Here is a 9995-nt window from a genome sequence, read left to right on the forward strand (position 1 = left end):
GTATTATCAACACAAGGGAGACACAAGTGTAATAAAATGATTTTATTAAAAAAAGGATAGATAAGAGTAATTAATAACTACTGAATGGATAAAGTGCAAAAAGATTGATAGACACAAGGGACTGAGTAGGATGTTACTATGGCAGTTACAAATTTTCTTGTGGAAAGATAAACAGTAGTTCCTCTGGAAGTTATAAGGTAAACCTTATTCTGAATTCAACAGATAAATTGAGAGATTATTTGTTATTAACTGACATCAGCTATGCAAAATCTAATGCAAATTAGATAATCATATACTGACAATATACACTAATGCCAAGGTCTCTGGAAAGAGGTTTGGTGCGCCTGGTGACATGCTGAGTCAGAGCGGCGACGTCTTCCACTTGCTGAGCTGGGCCGGGTTTGCAGTGGGATGAAAGGAATTGGAATCCGTTTCACAGCCTTGAATGCAAAGTACTTTTGAACGTTGAACTCCTGGAGCACAGAGAAGGTCCTTATTCTTGAACACGCAGATGAAGGAGCCTTGAAGTTTAAGGTTCTAACGTCTGTGCAGATGATCCTCATAATCTGCTTGTGGTCGTTGTCTCTGTTGCCATTTTCAAACTCCCCAAATTCACTTCTTGCCGAACTTCTTTGTTTCTCTCTTTAGACCAACTTCACAACTCCATAGAGTTGCACTTAGAGCTTAGCACATCTTGGAACTGGAACCTTGAACCAGAACCAGAACAACTCTTTAGGGGCTTTTGCACCGGTTAGTTCTAGGAACTAGCCACCAGGGTGGTTCTAGGAACTAGTCACCAGGGTTCCCTTAGGAAAATTTTCCTGGTTGCATTCGCACCGCCAGTAGGAACTCTGAAGTAACGTAAGCCGTGCTTGTTGTTGTGACTTTTATTTTGACGGTGCTGAGAACGCCAGAGCCTGAGCCACACAGTGCTCACATTCCTGTCTAATACCGGTACGTTATTAGATAGAACTGTTGTACATAGAAAGTATACAGTATATGAAAAGGTATTAGCGTATGCCGTGTGGTTGATGTCCAGTGTTGCTACCTGAGCAGAAATACATAATCATGGCTTGGTCCTCTCATAGTTACGTTGGATTTTCTCCTTAGCGTAAAGGTAAAGAGGCCCATCTATCACTGTTTTCTATGTTCGTAGAGTTAGTTTGTGGAGTAAATATATAGGCTATAATCTGTGTGTTTGACACAGCTTTTTTTTAAATGGCGGGTGCTGGTGTTTCGTGTGCGTTCGGCCAATCAGGGTACACTAACGTCACTGGTATTATAGGGCTGGTTTAGACCCTACTCTGAAGTAGAATTAGTTTTAGAGTTAGAATTAACTCTAAATTAGTTCCTCCACAAGGAGAACATAGAACTAAAATCATTCCTAGTTCCTGCTGTGCGAAGACGCCAAAATCCGGGTACTTCCGGCAATAGTTCTAGGAACTATGAAAATGTTCCTCCGCTGCCCTTTTGTCTCAGAGAGAAACTTTTTTTAACCCTCCTGAGAAGGAGGGATTTGAAAATTGGCGGCTTTTAGATTCAACGTGGCTGATGCTGTCAGAGGTGGCCACCATATGGCCCCTATCTGGCATGAGGTTCATTTGCATAGCTTAAAGTTCATGTTTAGAACAATGTCTTTAAGGTTTTTCCTATGCATAATTAACTTACCAAACCAATTCCAGATTAACCTAGACATGCTAAAAACAAAGACCAAACATCATTGGGTAATTTTGAACTTTTACCCATGCATTCATGTACACCTTAATAGGTAAGTTTTTATATTTTAAAGTATTTAAAAGTATATACAGTTCTTTAAATAGATATGAAGAAGATTTGCTCTATTGTGTGTCCATTTTGCATAGAAAATCCATTCTTTGTGGCTTCAAGCCACATGGCAAAACCGGTTTGGTGAGTCTGAGGCCCTGTTTCCATCTGGTATTAAAATGCGTTTTGGTCGATCGGATCACAAGTGGACGTCGCTAAATACAGGTGGAAACGAGGTATAGCTTGTGCACTTTCGACCACTTGCAGAGGTAGTCGAAAACACATTTGACCGGATTGCTTTCGTACTGGAAACGCTCATGTTGTTGAATGCGTTTGAACAGCCACTAAAGACCGCCTACTCTCCGAATACTAAACTAATGCATAATCATTGCGGTATGTGTTATTGGGAAGCATGCTTGTCAGACGGAGCAAAAGGAAGCAAAGGGACCCGCCCATAGACCCTCCCCTCGAAGTAATCAGGACAGAAGCGGTCAAAAGTGGACAAAAGAGACGGATTAAAACACCAGATGTAAATGGTAATGTCTCTCCCTCGTCCACTTGTGATCCGATCGACCAAAACACATCTTAATACCAGGTGGAAACAGGGCCTGAGAGTCTGTGGTCATTCATACCTTGGTCTCAGGACTGAAGGACTGTGGTGAACAATGGGAAAATGGTGATGGAATCTGTGATCAATGACATGCTAATGTCATCATTATCCCCTTCCACAAATGGTACCTGGCAATTGTCTTTGCAGGCTTATCTCCTTGCCCACCTAAATCCTTGTTTGTGGAACTTCTTTTGGAGGTGTGAGTTTTAGAGTCCTGTCCTTTTCATCATGGCAGATGAAAGGGCACTCATGTTGTGATGAGGGAGTCTGCCCTCATCTTTGCCTGCTGATTACCACATATCCTACCAAGGTTATACAAAATAGATAATCATTTTACTAAAGTACAAGTTGACTCAAGTAAAAGTTGCCCATGAAAAAAATACTTTTCATAATGAAAAAATAGTTTTCATTATGAAAAGTACAAGTGACTGATAGCAGAGCGGATTATAGCCATGCCAACAAAGTTGATCGGCCGTGAGTAATGTCAGGGTGCTGGAGTCTGGTGGGATATGCAAGAGCCTCAAGACACAACTCAAGACACAATAGAATTGCAGAAAAAAGTTTAAAAGCTGCATTTAAAATATCATCCCAGAAGTGCTCTGGACAATGCATAACTGGTTGAGTTCCCACCAGAACTGATTGAACTTGTTGGCATGTCTCTGCCTCAATAATAATACCGAATTATACATACATCAATAATACATCAAGTTGAAGCGATGTCCAGGGTGATGCATGTTTTTCCAGCATCTGGTTTTGTAATTACTGGTATAGCTCAAATCATGTTTCTTGTTGAGGAAAGTTTGTTCTTATGCATTCTGATCCCAACATGTTTAATTTAAGCAATGGTGGACACTGACAAAGTACTGTTACTCCTTTACTGTACTTAAGTACATTTTTACAGCTGTGCTTTATCAATGTATTTTGATTAAAGAAAACTTTACTTCATTCCAGAAAAAAAAGAGATTCGTTGTTATTTTGAAGCAAAGAAATAAATAATGTTAAAATAAAAATAGGCGCCAATCAGTTTCAATGGTAAAGCCCTCTCTCTCATGATTCAAGCTCTCAAAGTGTTCTGTGCAGCGCTTTGCTTCCTCTGCTGTCATAAACACAACAATAATGGCCGCATTGGGAGTTGTCCAGAAATGCACATCTGCATTTTTCCCAGCACACAAAAAAACAGTGTACAGCTAGTTATGTTTTGACAGATGGATTATCTGTCGATTACAGCAGTATACTGTATGGTTTGTGTATATTCTTCCAGCGGTCACAAGTTTTTTCACCTATTATGGAGGATGCTAAGCTTGCTATACAATGATTAAGGCTACACCTATGATAAATAATACATTTAATGCCAAAGTCTATAAGGATTCACATAAGATCAGAAAAGTTGTATGCACTTTATGTTTTTTTTTTAAATGTATACACTTTAGGTATTGTTGTTTCTTTATGTCTTTTGATGGATGAATTATGCAAAAAAAGTCATTTGAGTAAATAGCAGATTATATAATTTGTGCAAAATCACTTTTGTCAGCTATTTTGAACTGATGTTATAATTGATGTTATGATGAAATAAAAAGTTTAAAGTTGTCACCCATGATGTTTCTGATGTAACATACTCAGGTTAAAATGGCTCTTAAAGATTGGAGGTCATGCATAAAATGTTTAATTCATTTTGAAAGTTTAATCTTATTGCATGGTGATTATTAATAAGTTTGCTTATTTACAAATCATGCATATTTAATGTTTGCATCCACACAAATCACATTTAAATGACAATGATTTACTACTCAATTATGTCAGATTGAGCTATAACCTCGATTTGAGTGGTAGATCCCTTTCTCTTTTATTAAGTAATTTAAGCAGGAGGGAAGAGCATGTCGAATTAATCAATAAAAAAGCCAAATAAAAACAGTAGAAAGCTGTGAAGACAAGGGGAGAGAGCACAACAATTGCCTGCTATGTGGTCCAGACAGTATTATTTCTCTTTTATCAGGTTAACAATATCAAAGTCTTACGGAAATTTACAAATACATGCAACAAAATGCACAAACACAACATACACAATACCATCCACAAACATACAGGTTGTGTCTGTAATTTAATGCATTAATAAATGCAGAGCTGTGTGCATGAGTGTTAAAAAATATACCTGACTGCTCTTTTGCATTTGTAACTTAACATTTGAGACATTCTTGATGTTAATTGGGCTATATGTGTTAACACACAGTAGGGACGGATGGCATTTGTGATGCAGAGACTAAGGCTGCATATACACTGCAAGTCTTAAAGCACAGATCTGATCTTTTGACCATATTCAATTTTTTTGTCCCGCCTGTTTGCATTCACTTTAGTCACTACAGGTATCCGATATCTGTGTTTACATTAATCCCCGGCCCAAATTATTCTGTTCGTGATCACTTTGCTATGTGACATCGGGTTTTGAATGGCTGTACTAAAATTACGTCATGTCGGTGGCCATGATTATTTTCCAGCATGGACAAGTTAAAAGCTGTCATGGATGTTTGCAGCACACAATCTGACTGAACAGAGAGAGAGAGAGAGAGAGAGAGAGAGAGAATTTCCTACGTGCATCTGTATGTAATAGTGTGGCTTGTTTGTTTATTTACAAAAACAGCAAAGTTATCACCTCATTATTGAAAAATAGCCTATAATGTAGCTTGCAGTAGCAAAGCTGTTTATTTAAAAAAATCACAGGGCAGAGGTTGAAAAATATTTTCTATGCTCCTGAATGTTTCTGTCTGCACAGCTAACTATAAAGTTTCCACCTCAGAAAAAAAAAGCTGTGAGTTTTAGTGCGAGCGCATACAGGGAAGTCTGCTTCATAATACAACATTAAAGTTATCTTTGTGGACAAACATGTCGCTCTCATCTTGTGCTGGCTTGGAATTCCAAGGGGAATTGGATACAAGTATTAGACGTGGGTCAGATGTCCAGACATTGGATATGTATCTGATTTAAAACCACATTTGGAAGTGGCTCAGAATGGATGTGAAAAAATTTATATCATGCAGATTTTTGTGTTAACACGTTTGCAACAAATTCCGATCTGTGTCAGATGTCATTAAAAAAAATCAGATTTTTTCCTGAAAATGTAAACACAGCCTAAGGGCCGGTTCACACAGAACGCGTTTTTGACGCAGGTCAGTAGAACTGGAAAAAAAAGCGCAAGGTCTAAAGAAGATTGAGAAATACAATTTTCCTTGAGCTTTTAACATATAAGAGGTCATCATACTATAAGAATATCCCGTAAGTTTCAGAAATGAAAACTTCTTTGTTGGTCCAAAAATAGCTTTTATTGTTACCAAGCTCAGAGAATGACTCGTTTTGGAATGTGAAGATCAACGTCTTCTTCTACATCGTTACCACTGTAGCCACGCCCACTGATTTGCACATGACAAGTAGTAGGTAAATAACATACGTGATTCTAAAACTGGATTGAGCAACTAAGCGCTAAACATGCCTTTGAAGAGTGCAAAATGTTGTGCAGTGCCAGGTTGTGGAAAAACACAGTCGCTGCATAACCTTCCTTCTGACGCTGGATTTGCAAAGAGACTAAAATTAAAAAAAGATGCTGTGCCTTCTATATTGGATCAGACAGGAACGGCGCAACACATTTATGCGAGTAAAAAAGTTTTTACTTTTCCACTATTGCTTTGTTACAGATCGTTTGATATGCACCGATTATGTGTCTGACAAAAATCACCAGTGATGTTAGTAAATCAAACCAGCCAACTTCACATTGTTTCTCTTAGTAGGATGAAAATAATCTATTTAAACTGTGATTAAATTATATATAAAAAAGCGATCAAAGAACGCTCCCTTTAGAATCGCTGGAGCTGTCATTCAAACAGCGCGAGTGATTGAGTTCTAGACTCTCGCCAAAACTCCCGTTATAATTAACAAATCTTTTATTTACATCGTGTTTGCACTGTTAGTTATGATGAAAGCATTTATGAGAGTGCAGAAATCGAGTTGCAATGACGAGATCATGTGTCTGTGATCGGCTACAATGCTCATCACAGCAACCTTTCATGCCACGATCAAAACATAATGCTATAGATCTCAATATAATGCTATAATCAACACTTTTCAGGATTAGTTAACCTTGAGAGCTAAAGGTTTTCAAGAGAGTTCCACGTATAATACTTATCTATTTAATATGCAAAGATGTTAGCCAATCATAGCAGTGGGTATTTACAGTGAAGTCTCACAGCAGACACGCCCCTTCAAACAGTGTTCAAATCAGAGTTCTAAAATCATGACAATTATTTATGTAAAAATCATACTAACATTATAAGTCCACCCCAGGGAACATAAATTAATAAAATAATGCAGTTCAGTTTTATTCCCATAAAATATGTACATAAAATGTAATATATAATGCACATTTTAGAGATATCAATAATTAATGGAGAGACTAAAGATCTGTCAGGGAAGACCCACAGCACTTTTCTATAAGCCATTTTAAGGCATATTTAAGAAGATGTATATGTAAAATAACGCATTAATCAACATTAAACCGCATATAAATCAAAACTGCCTCATGTTACCAAATGAAAAGTCGACCCAGGACGAGCCTTAGGACTGTGCAAGCTTTGGGGGTGTTAATGGACTCGATCTACTCCATCTATGTTTTTATCATCAAAAAAATTGGATTTTCTCAGCTTTTGCTCAAAATGTTGCTTTTTTATGAAACTTACTTACATTCAAATGTTGATTAAAAAAAAAGATGCTAGGATAAAAGTTTTTTTTATTTTTTTTTAAGAAAAGGGTCTGTTCTTTCTTTAGATGTATAGCATGTGTATAACATAGGGCCATGAAACTTTTGTGTAAATGATCAAAAATGCTGGCTGGCTATTTTCTTTGTTTTAAACGCAGGCGGGAAAGAGTTAACAGTTCCCTATCAGTCAGTCACTTTCAACGTTACATCAGAACTGAACTGACGAATTGGGATCTGGCCTGAGAGCCCAATTACCTTTGAGTGTAAACAAAACAAGCCAATGGATATTGGCGAGTAAGATTTGAATTGCGAACCACTCTCCAAGACACCCGGTTTCCCCTTGGTGTTTGCACCTGGCATGGTAAAGGCTGTTCTTCACTCTAGGCCGAGTTATGTTCCTAAGGTCCCCACTAATTTGGCCAGATTAATAGTGTTGCAGGCCTTCTGTCCTCTGCCTGTTCAGACCAGGAGAAATTAAATCTGCTTATAGCCCAGTGAGGGCACCTGATGCTTACGTTCGCAGAACTGGCATGCGAACATGTCTGATCAACTCTTTGTATGCTTTGGGTGACCCAGAAAGAGGTGGTTGAAGGTGGGTGGTTTAGCTTATGCTTATGCTCTTGCCTATGAATAGGCTGGTCAGCCTTCTCCCTTTGGCTGTTTGGGCCCATTCTACTAGGAGTATGGCTACTTCAAAAGCCTGGTCCTCTCCGCACACATTCGTCAGGTTTAATGACCTTGACCTGGGCTCCACTCAAGGCTCCCAGGTGCTGCAGTCTTAGTTGTGCTCCAAACAGGATTCACACTAGACAGGCACTGGTCAGCATAGCATAGTGGGTATTAACGTTCCCATAGTGTCATAAACTTACCACGCAGCACGAGTTCCCTTGAATGGGAAGGCCTCATTTACGACTGTAACCTCGGTTCCCTAAGAAGGGAACGAGATGCTGCGTCACCCCACCATACTTCCGGTGCATCTGTGACCGACTTGCTTCAGCCTATCATAAGCTGACATTGTTTGGTTCAGGGGTGCTTAGAATCACTGGCTTCAGTACGTGAAATGAGTTCCGGCCGAAAAGTGAAGAACTCTGACCCGACAGAACAGCTTTTATTGTAACCAAGCGAACAACTGGTTGTGAAATGTGCCTCTTTGATGCAATGAATAGTGCAACTAAAGACCGCCTCTGCAGAAGAAAATCAACACCTACTTCACCATCGCACCCTGGTTAGTGAGATCAGATCAGGAGGAGAGAAGATGCAGGATCACTAGACTAAAAACAACATTACCTTTCAAAGGATCCTAATGCTAGGAATGTGGTTATTTATTTTCAACAATGTGAATGTCTCAGTTGAGCATTATTTATAGGGATCGACCGATATGGATTTTTTAGTGCCGATGCCGATACCGATTTTTTTTCATCAGCCTTAGCCGATGACCGATACGGGCTGCCGATTTTCTTGGGCCGATATTTGGAGCCGATACTGCTTTTGCTCACTCAATTTACATCATAAAAATGACACAATGATGATAACAAATGTTACAAGTCTCAATTTAAAATAAGGAACATTTATTGAACTTATAAAAGGAACATTTATTGAACTTCATCCATTAATTAAACAGGTATTTATGAATGAGACTGAATTAATTCGTTTTAAACGTGTTTGAATTAATGATTCAATTTTTTTTTATATAAATAGACTGGAACATGTTATTCTGTGTAGTTGTCTGATATATGTAATTGTGATCACCATTTTAAACAAAACAAAAACGATTTTAAACCAAATAGATTCTCAGTTTATTATGAATTAGGGACTGTTCACATATCGCGTCTAAAAACGTGTGGTAAGCACAGCCGCGACGCTTTCTCCTTTCTACAAGCGCTTGCACTCCCGTGGCGTCTGTCGTTGCTATGCAACTATGAACCGCACTCTACTCATGATGACGAGGAAGTAAGGATTAATTTATTTCAAGCCCTTTACGACTAACTTCACATATATTTATGGAGATGAAAAATAAAAACCTGCCCTGTCCAGCTTTGATCAGCTGTTCGGCCGAGCTTTCGATGTTGTCATGGAAAGGTCAGTTGTTTTTTTTGTCACATAACCTGCGTGCGCTTGCGGCATTCTGAAAAGTTTAAATGTTTTCAACTTTTCATCTCACCACGGCATATGAGCGCCGGGACAAACGAGCGCGCTGCATCGCATGCGTGTCGCAACCGCGTCGATTCTTTTACCTCAGGGAGTGTTCTGACTGAGTTCGACCACCTCGCTGAATAAAACTCCCACAAATAGTCAAGTCAAGTCAAGTCAAGTTTATTTGTATAGCGCTTTTCACAATACAGATTGTATCAAAGCAGCTTCACAGTATTAAATTAAAATAATACAACAAAGTTTGTTTCAAGAGGAATTTATTGATTGATAAAATTAAATTAAATATCCCCAAAATATCCCCAACTGAGCAAGCCAAAGGCAACAGTGGCAAGGAACCGAAAAACTTCATCAAGTGACCTAATGGTGTCCTAAAACTCCATCAGGTGACCTAATGGAGAAAAAAAAAACCTTGGGAGAACCCAGGCTCAGTCGGGGGCCAGTTCTCCTCTGGCATTTATGAGCTAGAGGCCGGATTGTAGTTTGAACTATAGGATTATATGAATGCCTGGCTGAAGAGATGCGACTTTAATCTAGTTTTAAACTGGGAGAGCGAGTCTGAGCAACGAACAGTATCAGGAAGACTATTCCAGAGTTTTGGAGCCAAATGTGAGAATGCTCTCCCTCCTTTGGTGGTTCTGGATATCCTAGGTATGACCAAAAGCCTTGAATTTAGTGATCTTAAAGAGCGCGATGGATTATAGGGTGATAAAAGATCCGTTAAATAGACTG

General features: G+C 38.8%; 1 protein-coding gene and 1 long non-coding RNA gene across 2 annotated transcripts in view; one reads left to right on the forward strand and one right to left on the reverse strand.

Annotated features, from left to right (window-relative positions):
- Window positions 1-9995, reverse strand: part of ar (androgen receptor) — a 106906-nt gene that overhangs the window by 33370 nt on the left and 63541 nt on the right. The window lies entirely within an intron of this gene.
- LOC309498361 overlaps window positions 1-9995 on the forward strand; it is a 205525-nt gene that overhangs the window by 23646 nt on the left and 171884 nt on the right. The window contains exon 2 of the long non-coding RNA XR_014205926.1: window positions 9418-9590. This is a non-coding gene — a long non-coding RNA (uncharacterized lncRNA). The remainder of the gene's footprint in view (window positions 1-9417; window positions 9591-9995) is intronic.

This window comes from Leuciscus leuciscus (genome assembly GCF_965113295.1).
Source record: "Leuciscus leuciscus genome assembly, chromosome: 5".
Lineage (NCBI taxonomy): Eukaryota > Metazoa > Chordata > Actinopteri > Cypriniformes > Leuciscidae > Leuciscus > Leuciscus leuciscus.